Source organism: Chrysemys picta, chromosome 1 (genome assembly GCF_011386835.1).
Source record: "Chrysemys picta bellii isolate R12L10 chromosome 1, ASM1138683v2, whole genome shotgun sequence".
Taxonomy (NCBI): Eukaryota; Metazoa; Chordata; order Testudines; family Emydidae; genus Chrysemys; species Chrysemys picta.
The window spans coordinates 241,171,837-241,191,585 of record NC_088791.1 but is presented as its reverse complement, the minus strand read 5'-3'; the positions used below and the strand labels follow the sequence as shown (position 1 = coordinate 241,191,585).

At 39.9% G+C, this 19,749-nt stretch overlaps 1 long non-coding RNA gene across 1 annotated transcript in view; it reads left to right on the top strand.

Annotated features, from left to right (window-relative positions):
* The first annotated feature begins 7,295 nt into the window (after positions 1-7,295).
* Positions 7,296-19,749, top strand: part of LOC101954129 (uncharacterized) — a 79,401-nt gene continuing 66,947 nt past the window's right edge. Inside the window, exons 1-3 of the long non-coding RNA XR_010597688.1 lie at positions 7,296-9,984; positions 11,426-11,514; positions 11,957-12,338. This is a non-coding gene — a long non-coding RNA (uncharacterized LOC101954129). The remainder of the gene's footprint in view (positions 9,985-11,425; positions 11,515-11,956; positions 12,339-19,749) is intronic.

Here is a 19,749-nt window from a genome sequence, read left to right as displayed (position 1 = left end):
AAAATATCTCCAATTCAATGGTCCATGTTTCATTAGCAAGGCAGGCTAAACCACCATATTTAATTATATTTAAAATGTTTCATCTTCTTGAAAATTGAAGTTCACTTTCTGAAACATTATAATTAGCTGTTATTTCTGAAATGGCTATTGTTAAAAATTTTGCCTGCTCACTGTTAGAATTAGAATTTAGTGTAGAAGGCAATCAACAGCTCAGAAAGTTTGAGAAACCCTGCTTAAGTGGAAAACGAATACTCACCATAGTAAACACACATTATTGTGTATAAAAAAGGGAAAAATGCAAAAAAAAATCTCTGCACATATATAAGAATAGTGCAAGCATTATGAAATAATATATACAAAAGAGAAAAGAGTATAAATATTACCCTTAGCGTCTGGTTATAACTGTACAGTAAGAATCAAAGAGAAAACCCAGTAGGCATTAGAAAGCTCTATCTTCAACTTTGTAAAAAGAATGAACTACTGGACATGGCTACTTCCAAACAGGCTGAGGTTGCACAACTTCCTGGCCTACATGAAAACAGTAAACACATTTTCAAATTTGTGAGTTGCATAGTACAGTTATTTTTAATTGTCTTCATATTTTTCTCTTTTTTCCTTTCACTTCTTTTTTCTCCCTCCTTGTCTTTCTTTATAGATGTTTCTTTCTTTTAACTGTTTTTTATTTCATAGATAATGTTACTTATTGCTCTTTATTGTTCTGTGCTAGTTTTTTCACAGAAAACAGCATAGATGTGGTCCCTGCCATATAGAGATTCTAATTTAAGATCTAAGACATATTAATTTATTTATATTTGATAATGGATAAGACATGGCTACAACCTCAGAGATCAGGATCTTTTCCAAGCTCTGCCACTAATTGCCTGTTTTACCTTTGTTGAGTCACTAACACCATTCCATCTGGAAAATGACCTAGTGCATGCTCCCCATAGGCCAATAGGAGGTTTTGGTATGGACTTCAGGAAGAAGTCATTTTACCAGATTCCAAACTTTCTTTTCAATTTTGAAAAGCATCCTGATCCAATTTACATATGGACAACAAAAATATTCTGTCTCCATTCTGTCTGAGTTTTAGTCTATTGGCATCACTGACACACACACAAAAAAATCACATATAGGTTTCAAATAATGGCAACCTCTTAAACAATTCACTACTCCTGTCCTTCAGAATTGCCCCTTATACGAGCCAATGTTATACATTGATCTATCTTTAAACTGTTACGGTATAATTTCATTGACCGGAGAAGGGACAAAAGAAACACCAGACACTTTGAACCAATTTTAGAGGAGTAAAATTTTAATTCGCCTAATCTAAAAAAGAAACTAATTTGCAGAAAACATCATAATTGTCAATGAAATGAACTAAAACTTTGAAAGCCTATTCTTTTTTCTCCAAAGAAAAATCTGGACCTTAGATGAAATATGTTACCAAATATTAATTCCAATGGTACATAATTCCTGCTTAATACATATGCTTAACTCCCACTAACACTACAGGGAATTAAGTGGGCACTACATGGGAAGAACATATCAATTAGTTACTGCTGAGTCACTTAAGTATACTTGTACAATGATTCTAATTCAGCCTGACAGTAACAGAGCTGCTTTTTTCACTTGCTGCATGACTGTTGTATCTTCAATGACATTTACAAAAACCACTGGGGAGGAGAGTGTCCATAGAGCTGGAAATATTTCCAAATTTTTATATTCAGTTTACCAAACAACCCAACGATGCTATAATTCTGTGAGTTAAATCTATCAGCAGATGATATTTTATTATGATAATTTATATCACTATCTTTTTCAGACAGGTGCTAAAATTCAATGTGTTTCTGTAAGCAAAACATCCTTGTCTTTTGGGCTTTAGAAATGTCAAGGCCCTTGACTCATTCGTTTATCTGAAGGTGACAGCCCCGCGAAGTATGCCTTTTGAACCTTGTTCAAAGCTCATAACTAATCTTTTCCATTGTTTTGGAATTCAAGATACTGTTGCTCAATGACATGACTCAGATTGGTATAATAATATAGTATGATCTTACACTTATAGCATCTTTCTGCCAAGCACAATAGGATCCTTCTGGTTAACTCAGTGATACTCAGACCTCAGTGGTTCAGGAGCCAAATTAGCAACCAACATTACCCAAAAGAGCCACAGTAGTGTGAATTCATTGTTTCATTTACTATTTTGATATATAATTCTCACAGCAAAATGACGGACCAAGTATTATTATTTTATCAACTACAATTTGGTTAAGAACATAGTAAAAGCCTCCTGATTGGTTATTAACTTAAATTGGTTAATAATTAAATGACACCGTTTTAATGTCATGTGCTGCAATGAGCTACAGGAGACACATTAAAAAGCCACTTGCAGCTTTTGAGGTTCAGTCTGAGTATTACTGGGTTAACTATAAAGATTCAAGAATCACAGTTCCCAACACAGAAGTACGGCCACCTCATAGAGGGAACACTATAATTGTCTAGCACACAGCAACACTACACAAAAGTTTAGTACAAGAAGCGAAGAACATAGAATCCAACTGAAACTGCAGAAGGAAATGGAGGTAGGCAGAATATGTAATGTTACTGATTGTTCTTTATTGATCTCTAGGTTCCTCACAGAACACAGCATATATATGGGCCTTGCCACAAAGAGATTATACATGAATATTTCTTAGATCTTAAGTTATTGATACTTCCTGGTGGATAAGATGTACCTCTGAGATCAGGAATTTGCTCAGGACTCCAAGCTAACATCCCTACTAGTAGAAAAACAGTTATATGAGATCTTTACCCATGACAACAGAATACAACAGGTCTCTTAAAGTAATTTAAAGAGGTCAATAACGTTTTGTTTGACTACATAGAGTTAGTGCCCTCAACTGAGTTACAGATCACATATGCTCAGGAAAATAAGGGGCCAGCTACATTTCACTCATGAATAAAGCTGTATTACTTCTTAAGCCATGATACAGGCTTCATGGGGAATTTACTGGCAGAGCAGCTACACAAGGGTGCCTATCCAGCCCCTGCATGCCACTGAAAGGATTTGTGCTCTGGCCTGTGACAGGTTGGTGTAGAAAGCCATAATGAGAGTGGGGCTGGAGAGGAACCACAGATCCACATTGATATGGATCCAGTGGCCACAGGATCCTATGCTAATGGCATAGAGGCACCACTATTCCAGTCTATATGTTTGCGTAACAGCTCGATGTGGCGACAAGAGGGCTACACAGCAGCCCTGCACAATGAGCTTGGGTTGGATTTCATCTCCCCAACTGTTTTGCATGAACTATATTTTAAAAAAGCACCAATAATCAACTTTATGCATTTGGGGTGGATTTCAGCCTGAGTAACTCTAGTCAATATTAATGGGAAATACACAGATTTAGAGGGGATCATATACTCCTTTATTAGCCTTTACAACTCCCATACAAAAAATGATGACTAATCATGGAAATGGCCTCTGCCTATATTTCCTGTAAGGTTCTGCATTGCCAACTCACAATTTTATCACGAATCTCATGATATTTGGTATGTATTGTAAAGCATCAGCTCCTGGAGTCATGTGATTACATGAGAAATGCAATTTTTCTTAAAAAAATGTTTCTAGTACCAATTATTTTTTAGAAAAGTTTGAAAACCTGACCCATCATAGCTTAGAAATCAGCATGCAGATAAAAAAGAACCCAATGTTTTTTAAAATCATGATTTTTGGAGTCCCGACTCATGATTTTTGGACGCTTGGGGTTGGCAATGAATTACGTTGGATATTTTAAGAAATCCACCACTATTAAATTCCAGCACTGTTATGGGCTTCATTCCTTGCATCAATTTATATTAGAATACATATTTCAGGCTGCCAGCTATCAGTAAACTAAGCTTCAATCTGCATCCTACATGGATCACATCCACATCTGTTTTGTCCAGCACAGGGGACAGACTGAAAACATAACCTGTATTTCACATTTCAAGAGGGAACAATTTAAAAAAAAAGTAATGAAACGCAGCTATGTTCAAAATCTAAGCAGGAGGAGGAATCAAAGAAGTCAGGTTTTTTCTACCTTTCTTCATCTGGCAAACAATGCTATTTGGAAATTGTCAGAATCAAACCTGCCATGTACTCATTATAAAGAATCCAATTTCAATAAATTTCACAAGGCTACACAGTTTTTAATTTTTTTTAACATTATAGAATATTGTGATGGGGTGTCATCTCTCCTGTCCTCTTAGCTCCACACAGACTGCTTGGAGATATTCACTTTTGTAGAAACCACAGAGAAGTTTATTTATAGTGTTTCACTCCACCACCTTTACAGAGTAGTGAAATCACAGTGTTCACAATGTTATCTAGCTTCACTAGATCTTCTTCTGAAAGGGTGGGTGGTTAAACATGTCTCCTCTCTTTTTGTTCCTTCCCAGTTTGGTTGGGAGTCTCCCAGAATCAGGCTCAATCTCCCGGAGGCTACCGAAGCCAATCCAGGAGATTTGAAGCTGCTAAAAGTCCGACGGCACAGTGGGGCAAAGGCAAGTTCCCTACATGCCTTGGCTCCAATCTGCTCCTGGAAACGACGACGTGTCCGGCAGTGGCTCCTAGGAGGAGGCGTGGCCAGGGGGTCTGTGCATGCTGCCTCCACCCCAAGTGCCGACTCCACAGCTCCCAATGGCCGGGAACAGGGAACCGCAGACAATGGGAGCTGCGAGGGCGGTGCTTGCAGGCAAGGGCAGCACACAGAGCCTCCTGGCAGCCATGAGCCACTGCCAGACATGCCGCTGCTTCCAGGAGCTACCAGAGCTAAGTGCCACCTGGCTGGAGCCCACACTACAAAACCCTCCAGCACCCCAACCCCCTGCCCCAGCCCTGAGCCCCCTCCCGCACCCAAATGCCTTCCTGGAGCTCACATCCCCTTCTGCACACCAACCCTCTGCCCCAAGTTCAGCCCAGAGCCTCCTCCCACACTCTCACTCGGCCCCAGCCCAGGGCCCACACCCCAACCCCCTGCCCCAGCCTGGTGAAAGTGAGTGAGGATGGGGGAGAACAAGCGACTGAGGTTAGGGGGCTGGAGTGAGTGGGGGCAGGGCCTCGGAGAAGGGGTGGGGCAGGGGCGTGGACTTGGGGAAGGGGAAGGGGGAGGGCAAGGATGTTTGGGTTTGTGCAATTAGACAGTTGGCAGGCAATCCTATGTCAGGACCTGCTCTCCTTCCTTTCTTTGGGCCCTGCTTCCCTCTACTTCCTCCCTGTGCTGTTTTATCCAGTCTCTTGTTAAGGGGGCAATTAACTCATTAGCTTCCCAGCCCCAATCTGATCTGGTAATCAGGGACTCTTCTCCTTAATCAGGCCCTCCCTGTGGTCTAACCAGTTAAACAGTGATCAGCCTGCTGGTTTAATTACAGATTCCCAGCACTCTGTCACAAAAACAAAACTGCACTCTTTTTTTTTTTTTTTGTAGTGTTGGGTACAGGGACATACTTTATAAAGTAATGTATGATAAACTCTCCTTTGGGTATTCTTTTTAAACAAGTTTTGTTACATAGGCAAACCATGCAGCATAAATTAACTTCATTTAAAAAAAAGTGTAAAGATATCCAATCAGGTGTACAGTGTGATGAACCATTGTTTCCAATGGAGCCAGCACATAATTACTGCAAAATATTGTGCTCTATGGTATTTTGCTGTCACTCAGAAAATAACGTTGGTCACCACTGTTAATGAATTAATGAATAGTGCATCTGTACTATCAATTACAGCTGTAACTAATTAACAGTGGAATTAACTGAAAGAAAAAAATAGTCAAGAAATAATACATGATTGAAATTGAGATTGTGCTGTAACTCTACCAATTATAATTCAAATTGCTAAATTACTATGTATAATAGAAAATCAAAATAACAGGAGTTCTATAAAATCATTGGGTCAAATACAAACATTATTGAAAAGACAGTGGAAATACTGATTGTAAAGCCTGATGCTAGGAATCTGCCTCCTGTGTAACAATATGAAAAGAGTTAATGTAAGTCATTAAATGAAATTAAGATAAAGTAAGATTTCTTTTACTTTAAAAGTTAATAGCTTTATAAGTGAAACTGATAACCAGTAGAGTCCATCAATTATTATTTTAAGTACATTAATATAAATTTAATTGTAGCTGTCACACACAAGAGCTGAATAAAACAATCAGGTTGTACAATATGGTTACAGAATTGATTTTTAGAGTTTTACACTGATCTGCTTCAAAAGAGCTGATGCAAGTAGAGTAGCTCTACTACAGCAAATGTTAGAGCATACATAATGTCAGCGCTGCTCCACTACCCAGACCCATCTTTTACTTGCTCTTCTTTACAGGCAAGTATTACCTAGTGGTTGGAGAAGAGACCCAGGAATCAGGACTCCTGTGGCGTTTTTTTCTGGCTCTGTCACTGGGTTGCTAGCCTTGGCTAAGCCATTTAAGCTTTTTGTAGCTTAGTGTTCCTAACTTGTTATATGGTTATAATAATACTTACTTCATAAGGCTGTTGTGGGGCAAATTGGTGGTTGTAAAGCACTGAGGTCCTCAGATGAAAGATATTATATATGTGTGATATATTATAATTTTATGACTCCTAGTAGTCAAGTCAGTTCTGATTGAGTTGCGAAACTCCAGCTCTTAATAGAAATATGTGAACTGCTATTTGTTTAGTTTTTGGGTGGATTTGTTGAATTTATAGGTTTTACATCAATTAGGCCTGATTCTTATCTTAAGTGTAAATCAAAAGTAGCTTCAATGATGTCAAGGGACTTACCCCAGAGTAAAAGAAAAAATCAGGGCTTATACCTGATTCAGTCCCATACTGCAAATGAAGATGAAATGTACTATTCCATACAATGATCCACATAGTTCTGCAAATTCCTGATTTGAAATATCATGTTTTTTCCAATGCCAAACCTCTCTTGAACAGAGATTGCTTAATACTACCAAAGTGTGAGAATTTCAGGATGTAGACAACAGGGACTAGATAGAGACAACCATACTCATTTCAGGTGTGACATAAAAAAGAATGGAAATGAAGTCTAGCCATCTATTGCATGGATAGACCCGACTCAGTACTAACAATAAGTTATATTCCTGATTTTAACTTTCACAATACTATTACCTATGCATTCACATTTAACTATACACAAGTAGATTATCTTGTCACATTTTTGCACACTGTGATTTTTTTTCTGTTTATTTATTTTAGGGTTTTCGACAGTGGCCATCACCAGAGCATCTAAGTTCTTCCTTGGGTAAATTCAGTATGCATGGTGAATGGGCCTAGTGGCCCTCATGGATTACATAATCAACTAATTATTCCAGTGCACATCTCATTACTTTATATTAATATTGATTATTCTTGATAGTTCTCTCTGAGATCATTCCATCAGGGGAAAGAGGGGGATTTGCCCTTCTCCTCAGCAGGTTTGGCTACCATAAGCCATAGATTCCTTGAGAAAAATGTGGATCATAGGGAATTTGCTGGGGGTCCAGGCTGTCAGTGTAGAGGTTCTATGTCTCTGCAGTTCTCCTTCAGTCTCCTATCAGGACAGAACCAAGACTCTGATCCACAAAGATACAGAGACACCTAAATCTGGGTGCAATCCACAAAACTTCTACTCAAAGGGAGTGGTGACCACATTGTAACTTTTTTCCCACTAGTCAAAGCACTTACCTGGAACATGGGGATTGCAGGTTTGATTCCTCCCTCTGCCTGAGGGGGAGCAAAGATCTGAAAAGGGTTTTCCCACCTCTACAAAGAGTGAGTTATGGTGGGCTATTCTGATGTGGTGCTCTCTCAAACTCTTGTGAAAGATTTGTATAAATCTGTAAAGAGTCATTGGGCCAGAGAGAGAGAGAGAAAAAGTGAGGATGACTCTAGAGCCAGGTGGTTTGGGCACCCACCTGGGAGGTAGGATACCAAGGGCCCCTTCTCCTATCATTTTTTCATTATTTATACATAGTGGAACAGCTTCACCAGGAGAGACAGAGGAAGCACCACATCACTGAGTGGTCAAAGACCCCTATTCAAATCTTCTCTCCCACTCAGGGATTAGGGGGAATTGAAGCTGAGTCTCCCACTTCTCAGGTGAGTGCTCTAACCTTTGGGCTAAACGTTATAAGATCACCATTTTGTATGGAGTGAGGTAGGCCTCTAACTCTTTCTTACTAGAAATGACGTAGGTGCCTAAATCGTCTGACTCCAGGAGAGGGGTTCCCGTTCATGGATCACTAGCAGAGACAGGCGTCTATCTCTGTGAGAGGGGTGGGGCTTAGGACACACCCCTCCTGTTGACATCTCCCATTAGCTAGTTTAGGCAGTTCCCCACCTTGCATGCCGGCTTTCAAGGAACCCATTCTAATGCACCTATCTCTCCCCATGCATTGTAGGGGGAGTCTTGGGCTTTGTAGATCTCAGTGTTCCTGTGATTTCCTAGGTGCCTAAGTCGCAAAGGCTAAGCCCCTTTCTGGATCTGGGCCCAAGCTGAAAGGGCTTCCCTTGACAGCTGCTGACACTGGAACTCTTTCTAAAGCAGAGGGGAGGGGAGAGGTTCCACTCCATGAAGGGGTATTCTTGGTGGGAAGGGCAGGGGGAAGAATGATGGTGGGAGTGGTTGCATTCTCCCTATTCTTTCCCCAATCCTGCAGCCCAAGGGCACCTCATCCACAGGAATACTCCTGGAAGAAGTATCCATAGGGGAAGTGACCAGCATGATGCTGTACATTTAGATTCACATGACAACCAGAGGTGTGATCTGGTCTTATTTCACTGATTTGCTCCATGTACTGCCAAGCACTAATCCGCTAATCTTGGGTAACTAACCTGGGATACTTAGGCCTAATTTTCAAAAGAACTGGACATTCACAGCACTCACTGGAATTGTAGGTGTTCAGTGTTAACAACTCTCTCCATTTTATTGTGTCTTGCAGTACTGTGTGGATTTTTTTTTTAAATCCCCAACAGCTAGAATCAGGCTATTACCCAACAAAGTCAACTTTCATTAAAGAAATCAAGTTTCTAGCCTTCCAATCAAACCTTCCAATACTAGAAAACAAATAAAAATAACCCATTTGTTATTATTTAAATCTGATGGTATTTGGGGATGTGATTTAAGATTTTTGAATGCCTTGGTTTGAAAATCCCAAATGTCTCAATTTGGGGATCCAAAATTTGAGTTACCCAGAATCAGTGGGCACTTCTGAAAATGTGAGCCTTAATATTTGTGCCTCATCTTACCAACTTGGAAAACAGATATTATAATAATACCTATCTCTTAAGGATATTGTGAGACTTAATTAATGTTTGTAAAGCACTTTAAGGTCCTCAGATGGAAAGCACTATAGAAGTGCAAAATATTATTCCCATAGTTGTAGCTAATTATTCTGGGGTGTTCCAGGTGCTTCTAGACAGCATACATTTGCTTCTCAGCTGTATTAAAAGTTTACTTTTTTAACCAGTGTTGCACTAAATTGCTCTGGGTGTGAATCTTTACAACAGTTATCACGTGATCACGAATAACAACAGAGCAGGGTCTGTTTATTCTCCAGCCTCAAAACTCACACAATCCTTTCAGAGGCTATTGGTGAATAGAATACACACCACATGGTGCCAGAAAGGACTCCTGTGGGAACCTTTTGAGAACATAACAACTGTCTGATTACCTTCCATCCCATAGTTTCACACTCTGCCTCTAACCTGTTGGACAGAAATCAAGGCAATGTATCTCACTAGCCCACCAAAGTTGAACCTACTGAGAGCATGAAGTGAAAAGCCTTAAACTGAGTTTGCAGTGGGAGAGCCCTTTAACCTTTTTCTTTTTCATTTGCTGATGCCAGGAAGTGAAGAAACTGTGAGACAGCCCTGTCTGAATGGAGATGCTTATGAAAAACAAAACCAGTACTGGTTTTAAGGATAAAATTTACACACAGGTGTATTGGCCAGGTTAACTGAATAGTAGGTATTTTCCCCCCAGTTTGGCGAATAGAAGTATAATTATAGAAAAGCACTTTATCAAAATTGTTACCTTTGCAGTTGTAAATAAGAAAGCCGTGCCAATTTTCCACTCAATGGAAAATTTCTGTGTGCTTTGATAGCAATATACCAGAAACGGCACATAATGGAAATGCTATTATGGTTAGTGCCAGCACAAGAGGAGGGGAAAAGGTAGTAGAATTAACTCTTGTCAGGACCTTTTCTCTTTTAACATTATAACATCTTTATATCGGGCCCATATGTCTTTTCAATTGTAATTTAAGATTATATCTACAAGCAGGGCCGTCCCTAGCTATTTTGGTGCCCTACGCAGCCCTCCCTGTGGAGGGGCTATATGGGGCCCCAGGCCTCCACGGGGATGGGGTTGGCCCCAGGCTCTGCGGGGGGAGCAGGGCGGGCTGACCCCAGGCCTCCACGGGAGGTGGGGGGGGCTGGCCCCAGGCCTCCGGGATGGCGGGAGGGGGGCTGGCCACTTTCTGTGGGAAGTGGAGTGACCCAGCCCTAGCCAGCTCTGCTCCCCTGGCTCCCAGGCTTGGGGGGAGGGGGGTACTGCCCCCCCAGCACTCACCAGCGGCATGGCTGGGAGCCAGGGGAGCGGAGCAGGCTGGGGCTGGGTCCCTCTGCTTACCAGTGAGTGCAAGCCTGACCGCTTCTGGAGTCCTCAGGGGAGTGGGGACGGGGAAGAGGCGGGGTTGGGGTGGGGAAGAGGTGGGGCGGAGCAGGGGTGGGGGCCCTGGGGAAGCAGGGCCGGCTCCAGGGTTTTGGCCGTCCCAAGCAGCCAAAAAAAAAAAAAAAAAAAAGCCGCGATCGCAATCTGTGGCGGCAATTCAGAGGAAGGTCCTTCGCTCCGAGCGGGAGTGAGGGACCGTCCGCCGAATGGCTGGACCTACCACCCTTCTCCGGAGTGGCCACCCCAAGCACCTGCTTGCCAGGCTGGTGCCTGGAGCCGGTCCTGTGGAGAAGAGTCAGAGCAGGGGCTAGAGCAGCACGCAGCTGCGCAGGGCCCCAAATTTCCTACGCAGCTGCGTACTTTGCGTATGGGAAAGGACGGCCCTGTCTACAAGAGCCCCATCTGCCCTTTCAGCTGTAATTTCCAAGTTATTTCCTAGTTACACCTTTTAGTGGTGCTAGTTGAATAATGAAAGAGCAGGCTGAAGGGCACTCAGATATCATGGTGTGGAGTATGGCATAAAAACCTTAACAGAAGAGAATAAAACAGATTAGTGAATATATTCAAAGAAATTATTCACATTTGATAACTGATGCTATTTGCACAAATATATTAAATTCACTGTATTATTCATTGGGAGCAACTGGTATCTAAGAATCTCAAATTTGATCACGTCATGAAACTTGTCTTGCACATCATGAATTTCATTTGCTCAAATGCACTCAATCACAGACAATTTCAAAATCTAACTAAAGAACTGGATGAAGACGACTCCCTTGCCGATTTGCTATTTCACTGCGCAGATCGATGGTTCTCGAGAGGTAAAGTTATTTTCTGTTTTTTCGAGCTCCTCGAACCAGTAAAATTGTTTATGGAGGAGAAGCACAGAATACACCTCATGCTTACAGATCCTGGGTGGGTTCTAGATTTGGCATTTCTTGCAGACATGCTGCTGCATTTGGATAAACCAAATGTGGACTTACAAGGAAAATTCTGGATGCTGTCTGATCTAGTGCAAAGCGTATTTGCATTCATGAACAAACTGCAGTTGTTTCTCAGACAAATAGTTGAGGGAGAGCTGACACACTTTCCCTCAATGTCACAACTTCAAGCCAGATCAAAAGAGAAAGGAGCAGAACCCCTAAGATGGAGCAGAACTAGATATGTGAGCATGATTAAAGATCTTAGGGACAGTTTTGAGGAAAGATTCCAAGATTTGCAGCAGAAAAGACCTCATATCAGATTTCTGATTGACCCTTTTAGTGCTGAAGCCAACTGTCTGAAGCTCACTGCCTTTAGTCACTGACGAAGCAACATCCAAAATGGAAATAATAGAACTTTTGGAAGATGACAGATTGAAATCTGTTCAGAAGACAGAGGGGACCCTTACTTTCGGGAAATCTGTACCAAAGGATAAATACCCCAACATCAGAGGTGCAGCCCTAAAATTAATCTCTATCTTTGCTTCATCCTGTCTTTGTGAGTCTGTTTTCTCAATACTCAAACATGTGAAATCCAAGCACTGATCCATTTTGACAGACAGCCACTTAAGAGAATTGCTGCATGTGAGCACAACTGAACAAAAAACAAATTTCAAGGGAATTGTTGAAAGCAAGGATTGCCAGAAGTCCCACTAAGTAAAAGGGTAAGTTTTTTTATTATTATCATTAACTATTCATTATAAATGTATAAAATATACATTACCAAATTATATAATTATGTGTGTGCATATATATACACATATACATATATAAACATTACATATTACTGTGGCTCTTTGGCAATGTACATTGGTAAATTCTGGCTCCTTCTCAGGCTCAGGTTGGCCACCCCGGCTTAAATTGTTATTCACTAAGTTTCAGCCATACTATCATGTGACTAATCCCACATCACAGACTGCAAATATTGACTTGCTGTAGGGACCATTTGGTCGGCCACCCAAAATAGTATAAAAATGATTCAGATAATCTATTAGGTGAATACTTGAGACTAAGGGATACATTTGTACAAAATATGAATGGCTCACAAGTGATTTGTGAACTAAAACAAAAAAGGCCTCCATTTCTGGACTGTTTGGTTCACTGAATACTACTTGACCAGCTCTGACTTTTATTTACTTCAATCTAAAATTGGCAACTGTGTTTAGAAAAAAATGATATACAATGCCAGTGGTTTGTCAGATTCCTAAATTGAGAGAGAAGGTATCTTGTGGGGAGGCAAAGGTCTAAAATCTACAGCCTTAGGCAATTAGTATTTTGATACTTAAAAATGAGAATACTAGCTGTAGAGGAGGGGGAAATTCCTGGCAGCAAAGTTATTAAAAGTGTACAGTCAGAGAACAGTTTATGAGGGTTGAGAGGAATTGAATTTCTCTAGCTCCTCTTCTTCAAATAAATCAGTAGAACACAGCTGACCATAATACTGAGAAAGAAAGGAAGCACTCAGTACACCCACAGCTTGCTTCAACTCAATGATTTCCTTGACCCAGAGATCTTGAAATCTGTGGCTTGTTCTGACCTGCAGGCCTTTGCTTGTTCAGACAGCTCTTGAATAACTTGGATAGTATCCTATCTTTAAAGATTTAACTTTTTTACATGACAGCTTACGCATGTCTTCCTATTCTTGCTCAGCTGCTCTTTCTAGCATTCATTTTTTCAGATAACTGGATGTATTCAAATACCAGTGCTCAGATATAACAAAATGATTTTAATAAAACTCCCATTCATTTACCACTTGTGAGAATTCTTCCTTACTGATTAGATTGTTCATTTTGCATGTCCAATAAAGGGAAATGTTCATGGGAGATTTTCACACTAGGACAAACTTCGAAGAAAAATCATTTATTCAAGAAGCAATTTACCGTGCTCGTTTTTTTTTTTATATTTCACATTCTATTGTGAATGATTCAGTGTTGCCTCTTAAAGTGTAAATGATCAATAAAAGACAGACTTCCAATCATTGAATTCAGAGAAACAAAATACATTTGGTATTAAATCTAATCAGGAGCCAGGGGTGGAAATTTGAGGAAAGAAACTAAGAAGACAAGTGCATATAATGAAGTTCTTAGAGAAGATATGTAGCAGTGACTATTTGGCTTGAGTGTCAATTAAGAGTAAAATCTAGATTTATCTAGAAAGCAACATATGAATCAGGGGCTAGATCCAAATTTGTTTTATTCATGCAAAAGCAGGATCAGACTTGATGGCCAAATACTCAGATATAATGGTGATGACTAATGAGTATGGTATGAAAACCATGACATATTAGTATAGATAAAGATCTTTTAATAACCTAGGCACATGGCAAAAACCGGAGGCCAGCTCCTCAGTTGGAGTAAATTAGCATAATTCCACTTGGGTCCAACATGGAGTCCCGTTTTTACAACTCAATGGGGGCACCAAGACACTCCTGGGAAGCTGCTCTGCCTCCTGTCCCTCTACACAGCACTATTTTGGGCTGAAGTATTGTGTAGATCTTGTGTTGGCCCTCTGCACCATGGATAAATTTCACTCTGTATGAACAGTGCTATTACTCCAGTACACAATGAATTAAATGTACACCTCCTAGCATAAAGCGAGAATAAACAGGGAACGCCTGCGACCTACGCATAAGTTATGGAATGGAATCTGCCCCTCAAGCTCACACATGCAGAATACTCACACATACTTTGCTGTCTGTGCTCTCTACGTATAGGTTCCTACTCCCTTCCCCCATCTCAATCCCTAACATTTTCCTCTGCACCGGATTTTTCAGGGCTGTTTCAGAACTCATTTCTGCAGCCTATAAAAAGGGGAGACAGGTGCTTCTCCTGAGTTACTCCATGGTACCCTCACCCCTGTGCAGAACTATGGTGCCCATATTAATGAGGATGCAATCTAAAAAACACAAATACAAAGAGCAAAATAAACATAATCTATAACAGTGGTTCTCAAACAGTGGGTCAGGACCCCAAAGTGGGTCATGACCCCATTTTAATGGAATCGCCAGGGCTGGCTTAGACTTGCTGGGGCCTGAGGGCTTCAGCCCTGGGTGGCAGAGCTCAGGTACAGGCCCCCTGCCTGGGACTGAAGCCTTTGGCTCCCCGGCCTGGGGGAGGTGGGGCTTTGGCTTTGCCCCTGTTCCCCCATGCCCAGGGTGGCAGGGCTTGGGTGCGCTCAGGCTTCAGTTCCCCATCCAGGGGTCCTGTAGTAATTTTTGTTGTCAGAAGGAGGTCGTGGTGCAATGAAGTTTGAGAACTCCTGATCTATAATATGACACCGTGTAATGCTTTGGGTTATTCTACAGCACTCCAGCCAAACCACAACATTTTGAGTGAGAGAGAAGATTTACATGCTCATGTTCTTACAGCCAGCACAATGGTCGAAGAACAAAATCAAATAAAAGCAGTGCACTCTGTGCAACAGGCATGGTTGTAATGGACAAACACTCCATTCTGGAATCATTTCCCAAGCCAACTATTAAATGAAATACATTTTTCTGTTTATGCTTTGGACTCCTGAAGAAAGGGTAGACCTTATGCGATGAGATGGTAACTGAGGAAATGAAATAGAAAAGCTACAGAAATTGAATTTCCCCACGAAGTAATTCCTCCATAAGCTACATAAATTTTCCTTACTTAAACAAATACTCTAAGGCACAAAGGCGTTTACATTTTCAATGAAACGCTCAGACTCTCAGAGTAACCTTTGCCTATGTTGTGACAGTCCAAGAACCTTAGCAAATAACCAGCACATTTACATCCTGCCTACTATCTTGAATTAGACAAGGTTTGGGAGCTACAAAACCGTGCCAAACGTTCCCAAAATGTTGAGGTGTTTAAAATGATCCTATGACTGACTGCAAATAAACTTAAATAAGCATATAGAATAAAAGCAGGAGGGAACCTAAGCCGGAAAGATTTTAAACCATACATTTCTTCCATAGACACCCTTCTCTCTTCTCTCTTTCTCACTGGCTGTGCTTAACCACTTCTGTGTATAATAATAAAGCCACCTATATGCAGAAAAAATAACACTTAGGAAAATTTTACGTGCTGAGCACCTCGGAATATAAACAAATACAGTTAGTTAAATAATACATGCAATAATATAATACAGTACTTTGAATTTATATAGTTCCCTTCATTCTCACAATATTCCAAGAGGCAGGTAGGCATTATTTATCCCTGTTTTACAAATAGAGAAACTATGGCACAAAGAGGTTAGGTGACTTGCCCATGGCAAAAAGCAAGTCATTGGTTAAAGCTAGGAACAGAACTCAGACCTCCTGATGCCTAGTGCCAAGTGCAAACTAGCAGACAATATTTTCATTTATATGGTCCATCTCTCTAACTCGTTTTCTTTCTCTATGTTCCCGTCCAGTGTCTCGGTATTTATTTAAATATATTCTCTATTTACATTTATTAATTCTTGTTTAAAAGTACTTTGCACAAGGTACCTTTGACAATATTTTAAGAACAAAAATCAATACAAAAGAACAAATCCAGCACCTAACTTCCTCATCTAGCCAAGATTAACCAACCAAAATTTATCTTAAAAATCTCCCCTCCCCAAATACCAATCTTCAAGTCCATCTCCTCCATAGTGGCATAGCTACTAAGAGTATCAGCCATCCGTGAATAAATAGTGGTTAGGAAAAAAATCTTACTTTCTTCTTTCCCTAGAACCAGTCTTTGGGGGCTCTGTGTTTTTAATTTTATATTTCTCTTTATTAAAAGCACACCTCAAATCAGGCAGGTTGTTTCAAATAATTTAGTTTTTTTCCACGGAGACTGTATTGTCAAGATGTACTTTGGAAAAACAATCAACAGTATGAACTCCTATATCACACAGGCTATTATAAAAGCTTTATTGAATCCAACACTTTATGTTTGCAGGATTCAAACTTTAACAACATTCTGGCTACAGCATCTCAAAATCTGATCTTGGCTACTGAAAACTGAGTCACGACCTCTCTCTTAGGCAAGGAAAGGCAATGAATCATGACTTGTTTACAAAAGGGGTTTCCTGCTGTACTTCCTGCACAGTAGGGGTCGGGGCAATAACCCAATCAGAACTCCACATGACCTCCTCTATTCAAATTTAATTAGAAATTGTCCTTGTCATCATGTGATTAATGTGCCCAATGAAATGACAATCTGAGACACTTAAAATAGTATTTTATAGTATTTAGAGTTTACCAATGTTCTTTAATGAAACAAAGAAAATTTCTTAAATGAAAACATACACAAAACAGAAAGATACAAAAAGGCAACAAACTGTAGGGTCATGTCTCTATACTTCTCAACTGTCCTTCATTTGGAGGAGTTTGCTCATTTTTAGCCAGAAAGTTCAGTCAATAGAGATTTGGCATCCCTCACTTTTATTGTTGAAAATTTTTTACATCAGAAACAAAGAATTATGAAACTGAGGTTTACTGAAATAATTATTTAATCTAAAGGAACAAAACACAGCATTTTAAATTTCCCGCATGAATAATTTTATGTCCCTCATTTTGAGTCTTCACTACACATTCTGCCCTATATTTGAGCCTTGGTAGGTTGATATGTAAGTATATCTTAATCTTACTGTTCTCTAAAAGTGTCTCTGTAATGAAAGGGAATTATATATCAAGGGGAAAATTCAATGGAACATGCACACATGTAACTGAAAGGATAATTTGGCCTGGTAACTTCAAAATTAATACAAAATTATATGAGGACTATATTATTGATGCTGACTGCATCCATATTTCTGTGGTCTTCATTACCAGGAAATCATCTTCATAGCTTGGAATAGCATCAGATAAATTATAAAATTAGAAGTGGTACTTACAGCAATATCAAAATGCAGACTAGATGTTAAATTCAGTTAAGAAGAAAGGTTTTATAAGAAAGCTTTTGATAGTCCATTTTAAATAAGGTGTTTCCTTTATTTCAAACAATTAAGCTGAGTATGCAAGAAAAACGTGTGTGTGCCATCTACATCCTATTTTCCTAAAATCTTCCTTTATAAAACGTTCTACATAAAGAGAAGAAAAAAATGATGGGATAATATTTATTGGAAAATTGTATAAATAAGAGTAATATTTGAATAATTTGGTTATTTGGGATAGATCTCTGCATCCCTTCTTCCTTGTTAGTGAAAAGTTTAATATCCAGAGGAAGCAGCACTGGCATTGCCTATAGATTCAAACTGTACTGACATAGCTTTAATTTAAATCAGAACGCAATGCCAACAATTTCCTAGTTTCCTCAGTATGTTTGGTGTCCATCTGGCCTGGAGTGAGGTTAAAGGGGTTGAAATAGATGTAAAGAGTTAGAAGAGTATTTTGTCATTTTTAGAAGTCACTAGATGTTAAGGTGAGGTTACTACATCAAAATGTTATTTCCGAAAGAATGGAATGAAAAAAAGGAGAGATCCTATGAGATTTGGACATGGGCAAGAAATGTGGAAAGTAGGAAGAGTATTTTTCACTTACTGTGGCACTATTCTAAAATGCAGAAGTAATGGAAAGGAATTAGAAGAACAGATCTGTTTTTAAATAGTTAAATCTCTAGAGAGCCATGGTTCTCCATATTTCAAGTTTTGGAGGCTGTACTTAGGGGGCTAAGTAAATCTCAGAAGTAATTCTTGTTGAAGGTATCTGTCCTGTCAAAAGAATTAAGACCAAGTCTTCAAATATAGCCTAGAAATGTCCATCATGTTTTGAAAAATCTGTATTTCTGCATAAACTCTCTAAGAATTCGTTTCCCTAAAGTATAAGGGCAATAATGTGTGAATAGATGGACACTGAATGAAACATATGCTGAGTTGTGTGGAAACAGTGAGTCATTGTCCTGACTAAAGGCAGTTAATTTATTTACTTATAAATTCTTTGTAATCTCATTTTCCCTCACAGTCAATGAGTCACTGTTTGTTTACCAATGGAAGAAGAACAGACACTTTCTCAATAATATTGGCCCAGATCATCCTACTAGATTTGTAAATGGAGGGAATCTTCTGAGCATGGATCTCATTCCTCCCACACAGAATGGGGGCTCAAACTCAAACAGCCCTACCCAACACCTCTGTGCTCCACAGAGGGTGTTTGGTGGATCCCAGGTCTATGCTGGGGGGGAAAGAATGGACAACGGGTATCCAGAGGCAGATTGAGGTGGGACATAAATCAGACCTTTCATCCCCACAGGGAATACCTACAAAAGATAACACAGTTAATGGACAGACATTGAGATATCTTGGCTCTTGAATCAAGAGAGGTTTCCACACTGAAATAACATGAGTCGCTATATATTAAGAGGGAAAAATGAGAGAGAAAAGCCTTTTAAAAACAGGTTTGTGTCTGAGGTTTGGCATCCAGAAATTGAGGGCCAGCCTGTAGGTAGGAGGCTGTCTGTGAAACACTAGATCCTCCTACAGTCAGGGGATTTGCTGGGAACAAAGGCAATAGGTAACAAAAGGAATTTTATTTATATTGAAGTGTAAAGCCTGAAGTTGCATCTTTATGTTTATTTACTGTATAACTTGTGTATATTTGCTTCCTCTGATATTTCATCTTTGAATCTGTTTTTTCGCTTAAATACATTTTTCGTTTATTTTTACCCCAAGTTATTCAAACAGGCTGGAATGTGTGTGCAAGGTGAGATGATAACTGGCCGACTGGTTTCACACCCACGGGGGTGATAAACCACAGGGGGAAAGTCCGATGGTACGTAAGAACTGAGAGAGAGCAGAGCTGAAGAGACTTGGGATAGAAAGGGCTGTTGGTGTCACTCTGTGAGGACTAACTAGGCTGGTGGAAGCCAGGGTGAGATCTTGTGCTTGTGGGCAAGCTACTGGCATCAGGGATCTGAGCTTTGCATGATCCCCAAAACATCACAGATACCTCTTCAGGTTATCTGACAAAATAAGAAAAATTGTGCATAATTTTGAGTGAAGAGAAAGAGCCTGTCTAAACATGGTAATATGCCACAATGGTATAAAAACTCATTATTACTTGACTTTACTTCATTTAGCTTTGTTCCCCTTTGTCTTTCCAATAAGTTTCTTGAAGTGATTTATAACAGCCAGTTGCCATCT